Source organism: Limulus polyphemus, unplaced genomic scaffold, assembly GCF_000517525.1.
Source record: "Limulus polyphemus unplaced genomic scaffold, Limulus_polyphemus-2.1.2 Scaffold5066, whole genome shotgun sequence".
NCBI classification, from domain to species: Eukaryota; Metazoa; Arthropoda; class Merostomata; order Xiphosura; family Limulidae; genus Limulus; species Limulus polyphemus.
In genome coordinates this window covers 24,457-33,520 of record NW_013670676.1, presented here as the reverse complement: position 1 = coordinate 33,520, position 9,064 = coordinate 24,457, and the positions used below count along the sequence as shown (strand labels likewise).

Below are 9,064 nucleotides of genomic sequence, written 5' to 3'. Positions count from 1 at the left end.
TAGAAACCGGGTTTCGATACCCGTGGTGAGCAGAACACAGATAGACCATTGTGTAGCTTTGTGTTTAATTACGAACAAACACACAAACTTAATGGCAATGTGAAACAAAGGAATATGGATCACCTTGGGGTACCAGGACTATCCAGAAAGAGACCTGTAACAAGTTGTACCCCATCCGTTGTAAGCAAAGTGCGGCGACTTATAATAGGTAAGAATCCACGAAACACCTGAAGGATCTCTATCTGACTCAAGTCACGTGCACACAAGCTGATTCCACGACATATTCGTTTACCCTCGTATACCCTCCAGATATAGAATGAAATAAGTGTTGGTGCTATATCATACAAACACATACCAGTCAAGTCGCCGAATGCAGCACCTATGGATTAATGTGCGATCAGACTGTTGAAATGGGGTCGGGAAACTTCAGTCTCTTACACTAGATAGATGGATTATAGAATGCACGCAGAGAGGAGTATGTGCTTTGGACATGACAGCTTTACGACGAAGCTTATTGCAATAGAAACTACGCTTTAGTGCTATTTTCAAAATACAAGATCGTCAGATAGAGCATGACTGGATGTGGCGACATGATCTGTAACGTGCATGACTGGATGTGGCGACATGATCTGTAACGTCTTAATGAGAATCCAAAATGCTTTTAATATAATGTATTTAACCGTTTCACAACTTTGTTTTCTGAAATAAAAATGTTTAATGTGCTGAAATATCAGGGAAATGCTCTTAGAAAGTCCACACTTGGCATCTTTAGTGAAACAAAACTATTTAACTTGTCGAAGTATTAGATATTTACTTAACAGTTTCCAGCTTCAGTTTTGTAAGAGTGGAGTTCAGATATTCGTGAACTGAGCTTTAAGTTTGAATGACAATTTCTGGTAGTTGGGTGGTATATAATGAAACTGTCAAGATCTTCTTTATCAAAAAGTATTTATCGAATAACATATTTGATCCGTTATACATTTTACTGAGCAATTTTAAGAGCATTTCTTGACTTTTCACGTTGATCTGTTATACAGTTTGCTGAACAATTTTAAGAGCATTTCTAGACTTTTCATGTTGATCTGTTATACATTTTACTGAACAATTTTAAGAGCATTTCTTGACTTTTCATGTTGATCTGTTATACAGTTTACTGAACAATTTTAAGAGCTTTTCTGGACTTTTCATGTTGATCCGTTATACAGTTTACTGAACAATTTTAAGACAATTTCTAGACTTTTCATGTTGATCTGTTACACAGTTTACTGAACAATTTTAAGATCATTTCTAGACTTTTCATGTTGATCTGTTACACAGTTTACTGAACAATTTTAGGAGCGTTTCTTAACTTTTCACGTTAATTCATTATACAGTTTACTGAACAATTTTAAGAGCGTTTCTTAACTTTTCACGTTAATTCATTATACAGTTTACTAAAACAACTTACAACGTCTTGCAATTTAGGGAAGTAATATTTAGGTTTGGTTTTCTTTTTTAAAAACACTGTATACTTTATTTTAGAAAATCGTAATCTGGAATATGATAAGCCAAAAAGCTATATTTCTTAGCAAGAGGAAAAACAACAAATAATATATATAAATGCATCTATCTTTTTTGTTAAAATAACATTTTTATGTGTGATCTATAAAACAACAATGACATTTTGTGGCTTATCTCTGACTTGACAAGACACTGTGATCGTCGGTGTTGAACAGTTTGAAAGTGTGAAAAAAACAACAACTTTATATTTAACCCTAATTACATCCGATAAAACACAGAAAGTGTTTAGTGTAAAAAGTACATTTCGAGATTTACGTTAAACTGTTAATTTTGTTAATTGATAGAACATGCTAATTCCATCTGAGACTTTAAAGTGGGAGAATCTGTAGATGTGAAAATAAATCAAATCTTGACTGCAAGTAGACGAGCTTATTCGTTGTATAATTTATGTATAACACATAATAGGTGAAAAATATTTAAACTGTCAAATCAGGAAGAGAAATTAAATAATGTAACGTGTTTAAACTGACAAATCAGGAAGATAAATTTATTACATTATTTGTGAAAAATATTTAAACTCAAATCAGGATGAGAAATCAAATAATGTAACGTGTTTAAACTGACAAATCAGGATGAGAAATTACATTATTTATGAAAAATATTTAAACTTAAATCAGGATGAGAATTAAATAATGTAACGTGTTTAAACTGACAAATCAGGAAGAGAAATTTATTACATTATTTATGAAAAATATTTAAACTCAAATCAGGATGAGAAATTAAATAATGTAACATGTTTAAACTGACAAATCAGGAAGAGAAATTTATTACATTATTTGTAAAAAATATTCAAACTCAAATCAGGATGAGAAATTAAATAATGTAACGTGTTTAAACTGACAAATCAGGAAGAGAAATTTATTACATTATTCGTGAAAAATATTTAAACTCAAATCAGGATGAGAATTAAATAATGTAACGTGTTTAAACTGACAAATCAGGAAGAGAAATTTATTACATTATTTACGAAAAATATTTAAACTCAAATCAGGATGAGAAATTAAATAATGTAACATGTTTAAACTGACAAATCAGGATGAGAAATCAAATAATGTAACGTGTTGAAACTGACAAATGAGGATGAAAATATATTTCATTATTTACGAAAATATGTTTAAACTGACTAGTCAGGGTCAGAAATTTATTTCATTATCTATAGAATATTTTAAACTGACAAATTAGGATAAGAAATTCATTGCGTAATCTTTGAAAAGTATTTGAACAGACAATATAAGAGGAGGAACAGTTTGATGTTCATGTTTTTATATTTATCCTGATAGCTTCTAGAAGAATCTTCACATTAAGTGTCGCTATTCTTACAGAAAAGCAGCTAAAGCTCTCCTAGTCCTGATTCCTCTCCTGGGGGTGACCTACGTCTTGGTCCTCGTAACCCCGACTCATAGAACTGCTCGTGTGATCTTCACCTACATCCAAGCTACGTTACTCTCCACCCAGGTATTTTTCACGCGTTTTAAGAAACGGATATAATGGACACTCTAGCGGTTACTTAACTCAACTGCTTTATATTTCAAGGAATAACGTACATTTCCTATGCAAAATATGTAGAAGTCGCGATGTAGATACCGAAAAGAAATAAGCGACGCGGTTGTCTTGCTTTTCATTTTGACATATATATAGATTTTTCTTTTTTCATAGAAGAAACAAACGAAAATGCAAGTTTATCTTATAAAATGTTTCTTGTTGCACAAATTAATTTCGAAATTACTTTTTAATTATTACTTGGGGATTGCAGTCTCGTGTGATGATAAAAATACTTTCGAATTTTATTTTTATAATGTTTTCGAAAACCTGGTTATATATTAAGTTACAGTGAGTCTTTATCTTTTAAAATCAAATCTCATTATTAATGAGCTGTAGAAAGTAGTAATCTTTAGACATACAAAAACAACTTGAAAGCAATAAACATGGGGTCTTTCTTCAGGAAAACATAACGGAATTATGAAAAAAATTTTAATTATATTTTCAACAAAAAAATGTTGTTTTTTCTCGTAATTCGATACTTCAGTTTTTAGGAAATACGTTTCAAAATTTAGAGATAAATAAGCCTACTTCCAATGTTTTTTTTTCATTGATAGGGTCTGACGGTTTCTATTTTGTACTGTTTCCTGAATGGAGAGGTAGGTGGTGTTTTTACAGTTTTCATATATAAAAAGCAGGTTATTTCTGCATTTGCTCTGTGATGTTTTTTCTTTACGATCAAAAATTCGCTTAAGCCGATAGATAAAGGAAGAGTGTAGACTGTGGGAAATGGCAGCAGGATTTCAAGAGGAGCTTAAACTTTTATATGCAAGGAATACATCAGCTAACAGTGACTTTCGGGAAATTGGAAAGAGTACTATTAGGGCTAAAAGTAGTGGATTTAATTGTAATGAGCATGTTCAATTGAGCAACAGACTCCAGCCCTTGGCTTTTGCAGACGATGAACTATTACAGGGAAAAAATTAAAAGGGTCAGAGAAGGACGTGGATGATAAGGAAATTATAGTTATAAGTGATTTATTTAAAAGGCATGTGGATAGAATAGTCTGTGGGGTAAATAGGGAGAAAATAATCAAATTATGCTATCCAGGGGCCCAGGTGAAGGATATAACTGACAGAGCAGGAAATATAATAAAAGGGGCTAGCAGAGATGCCGTTTTTGTGGTGTATGTAGGGGCTAATGATGTAGGGAAGGGTAGATCAGAGTAGCTAATTAATAAGTACAAGGGGCTGATAAAGGCATTTAAAGAAAAAGGTGATAATTTAATTTTGTCTGTGGGGGATGAAATTATAAGTAGGTCACTAGAGCCAAATGTTATAAGTAGGTTAATGTGTAAGGATGAGCAGATAGGCTGGTTGAACTTGTGGGATCAATTCAGTGGAAGAAGGAAACTTTTTGGAATGGATGGTTTACATTTAAATAGGGAATGGGGCTGGCTTGTTTGCTAATGTTATTAACTCAGCTGTAAGGGAACTTTTTAAACTAGAACTAGACAGTGGTGAGGGCCAGGAAAACTAAATGCAAAAAGAATAAGATGTAGAGAAAAGTTTAGCGTAGGAAATGAGTATAGAAGTAGTTATAAGGATAGGCTTAATTGTTACTATTGTAATGCTAGAAGTATAAGAAAAAAATAGATGACTTTAGGGCACTGGTAGGAATGGGGGATTTTGATATAATGGGAACAGCTGAAACATGGTTAAACGTAGATGATTTTGATGACAGAATTTTTTGTTTGAAATACAGGGTTACAGGCTATTTAATAGAGATAGGGTACTAAAGAGAGGGGGAGGAGTGGCTTTATATGTAAAATGTGAGTTACATCCTGTTCAAGTTGAGAATATCAAAGATGATAGCAAGGAGATTGAATCCATTTCAGTTTATATTAGTGGATATAAAGCGAAAAGGCTTTTAGTGGTTACAGACTGCCAGATTATAGTGATGAGATTAGTGAGAAACTTTACAATGAGATTTATATTTCAGCTGTTAACGAAGTCATAATTATGGGTGATTTTAATTTCAGACATATAGACTGGGGAATGTTAGAGTCAAACCGTGAGGGAGAAGAGTTTTTGGAAACTGTTCAAGATGGTTATCTTCACCAACTGGTCAAGGAACCTACAAGAAACAATGTCGTTTTAGATTTATTGTTAACTTCTAATATAAAAATCGTTAAGAGGGTGGAAATTGGGGAACATCTGGGTGCAAGTGAACATTGCTCTATTAGGTTCAATGTTTTACTGCATATGGAGATAAGGAATAATGATATTTGGGTTACAATTTAAAAAAAAGCAGATTTTGAAGGAATGCGACAAAGATTATCCGTTGTGAATTGGGCAGTTGAGTTACTTAGAGCCACTGACCAGATGTGGAAAATTTTTAAAGATACGTTTTTAAATATTCAAGGTAAACATATTCCTGATAGAAAGAAAAGTAAAAACCAGATTGGCTCATAAAGAGTTTAAGAGATAAAATTAAAGAAAAGTATCACAAATTTAAAAAATTTAAATTCACTGGTATGACGGGAGATTTAGAAGATCAAGAAAGTTGGTGAAACAGGAAATTAGGACATCAAAAAGAATGTATGGGAAAAGGTTGGCTGAAAATATAAAAATTAAGAGTAAGGATTTCTCTAAGTACATTTAGGGTAAACAAAATATTAGGATCGGGTATGACCCTTGAGGGGGATGATAAAGGAAGGCTAGTATCTGATGATTATGAGGTGGCTGGCTTATTAAATTTTACTTTTTCTTTAGTTTTACAAACGAAGATTTAAGCAGTATTCTACATCTTGATCAGCTGATAATGGAAACGAGATCAAACAAGTTGACTGTAACAATTCTAAGCTGGTTAAGAAAAAATTGGGAAGTTTAAAAAATTATGAGGCTTCTGGGCCAGATAATATTTCCTCAAAGGTTTTGAAGGAGGTTAAAGATTGGATATGTGAGCCATTTGCTACTATTTTTTGTCAGTTCTTGAATAGTGGGCAGGTACCAGAGGACTGGAAGTTAGCTAATGTAACTCTTCTTTTCAAGGGAGATGATAAAAATTGTCCCAGCAATTAATGACCCATTAATCTTACATCAGTTGTGGGAAGAGTTTTTGGAAAGTCTATTAAAAGATGCTTTGCAAAGTCATTTAACAAAGTTTATAATTTTATTGGATAGTCAACATGATTTCACTAAGGGAAAGTCTTGCCTTATAAATATTTTGACATTCTTTGAAAAGTTTAATGAGGGTATGGGTGCAGATTTGGTGTATCTGGATTTTCAGAAAGCATTTGACAAGGTGCCACATAATAGGCTTGTACAAATTCATCTCTACAGGTGGGGAGGATAAGTTAACAAATTGGACAGAAGTGTGGCTGGATGAAAGAAAGCAGAGAGTTGTTACAGATGGAGTTCAGTTAAACTGGATTAATGTTACAAGTGAGGTACTTCAGGGCTCAGTCTTAGGACCTTTGCTCTTTTTGATTTATATCAATGATATAGATGAAGGAGTGGTCAATAAATTACTTAAATTTGTTGATGACATTAAGGTCTTGGGTGTTGCTAGCTGTGAAGAGGATGTTGCTAATTTACAAAAGGATTTAGATCATTTAGTGAGTTGGGAAAATAAATGGCAGATGGGTTTTAATTGTAATAAATGCAAGATAATGTATGTGGATTATCATAATTTGAATTATATGTATAATTTGGATGGGAATAACCTTAACACTGTCATGAAAGAAGGGATCTTGGTGTAATAGTTAATCAGTCTCTTAAGCCATCCAAGCAGTGAGCTGTTGCTAGTGGTAGAGCAAACAGTATTTTAGGTTGTATCTATAGAAATATTGAATACAAGTCTAGAGAGGTTATACTTTCATTGTACAAGTCACTGGTTAGGCCACATTTGGAATATTGTGTTCAGTCTTGGGCTCCTTACCTTGGGAAGGACATTGAATTGTTGGAAAGGGTTCAGAGAAGGGTTACTAGAATGGTACCTGGGATGGAGGGGTTGTCATACGACGAGAGGCTCAAATCTCTTAGATTGTTTTCTCTTGAAAAAAGAAGAGTTAGGAGGGATCTGATTGAGTTGTTTAAGATTGTAAAGGGAATTGATAGTGTTGATGTATCATCTTTTTTTCCATAACTAACAGTGAGAATAGTAATACTAAGGGACACAAATATAAATTTTGGCAGGGTAGAAGTCATCTTCAGCTAAGACAATTTCATTTTTCTAGTTGGGTGGTTGGTCTTTTGAATTTAAGAGAAAGCTTGATAAGTATATGAATGATAAGGGCTGGCTTTAAGATGTTTTAAAAATGCATTTATTAATAGTTTAGTTTAGAGGATAGGACAGCCGAGATAGACCAATAGGTCCATTGTTGTCCCAAAACATACTATAAGTTGTATCTTTTGTAATTGTTTTCAATTTACTTTGTACTTCTATTTTTGCCCTCTTTCAAAGTTCGGGGCAGTGAGCGTGTTATAAGAATGACCGTTGAAATCCATTTATTTAGTTAGATCGGTCCATAATTTGGTTGTGAGTACTGTTGACTAGCTGCTTTTCCTTTAGTTTGTCAATTCAATTTTACGTATAACAGAAAGAATTCAACAATGTCTTCTAAAGTATTCCCTGAAATTAGCATTCTAGCTAATGTAAAAAAACACACAAAAAAAACAACAGATTGTTTTCGAAAAGGTGTTTTAAGTCCATGAGAGTATCATTTTTGTTTTAACTTTTTATGCACGTGTTTATTTGAAAATGAATTGCTGGATTCTGTATAATTGTTTTCATCCTGTTATACTTTCCCTTAGTGTTAAGTAAAAACGAAATAATATTTACTTCTTTACAAAGCTATACAACATAAATAAATTATTAAAATACATAAACTAACTTGTTGTTTCTTTTGGTCATTTCTTTGGTCCAGGTTCGAAACACGCTCCGACAACATCTGGAGCGATGGAGAACGTCCCGATCTGTTAGAGGTTTCTCTACCCGCTATTCTAATCGACTAACCGACCGCAGGAGGGTAGCCAGTTTGGACTTAAGGGAGAATGGGCCAATCACTTTCAAGCAAGTGAGCACGTGCACAAGTGATCTTAAAGATGAACCAAATAAGGACACTTGCTTCCTAGGCATTACAAACGACGAGGTTTTATAGTCACAAGTATAACTGAAGAGAACAAGAGTTTGGGAATTGTCGTTTACTAAAAATGTTTGAAAAAAAAGGAAATGAAGAAAGTGTAATTAGGAGACATAATATATTATTTTGCTAATTTAAATAGTGTAAGATTTTTTTTATTGCTTTTCTTTTACTCAAGCACTTACATGATAAACAAACTAGAATGAAATCGTTTATTTTTGAAAGCAGAAAGCTGATAATAATTAAAGCAGGCAAGGTTGCTTTTTCTGTTATTACCTTCTATGTAAGTACTAAATTATTATAACTTCTAAGCTGTCCAACGAGATGATATTGTCCAATGGCTAAGAATAGTTCTAGAAGATAAGAGACCTCAGGCTAATTTTGGTCGTTTTTGGCTGATAATAGTTTTAGAAGATAATAGACTTAAGGCATATTTTGGTCGGTGATGACTGATAATAGTTCTAGAAGATAATAGACCTAAGGTTAATTTTGGTCGATGTTGGCTGATGATAGTTCTAGAAGATAATAGACCTAAGGTTAATTTTGGTCGATGTTGGCTGATAATAGTTCTAGAAGATAAGAGACCTAAGGTTAATTTTGGTCGATGTTGGCTGATAATAGTTCTAGAAGATAATAGGCCTAAGGTTAATTTTGGTCGATGGTGGCTGATAATAGTTCTACAAGATAATAGGCCTAAGGTTAATTTTGGTCGATGTTGGCTGATAATAGTTCTAGAAGATAATAGGCCTAAGGTTAATTTTGGTCGATGGTGGCTGATAATAGTTCTAGAAGATAATAGGCCTAAGGTTAATTTTGGTCGATGTTGGCTGATAATAGTTCTAGAAGATAATAGGCCTAAGGTTAATTTTGGTCGATGTT

General features: G+C 33.1%; 1 pseudogene; it reads left to right on the top strand.

Annotated features, from left to right (window-relative positions):
• LOC106472074 overlaps positions 1–8,289 on the top strand; it is a 38,498-nt pseudogene extending 30,209 nt beyond the window's left edge.
• The last annotated feature ends 775 nt before the right edge of the window (positions 8,290–9,064 follow it).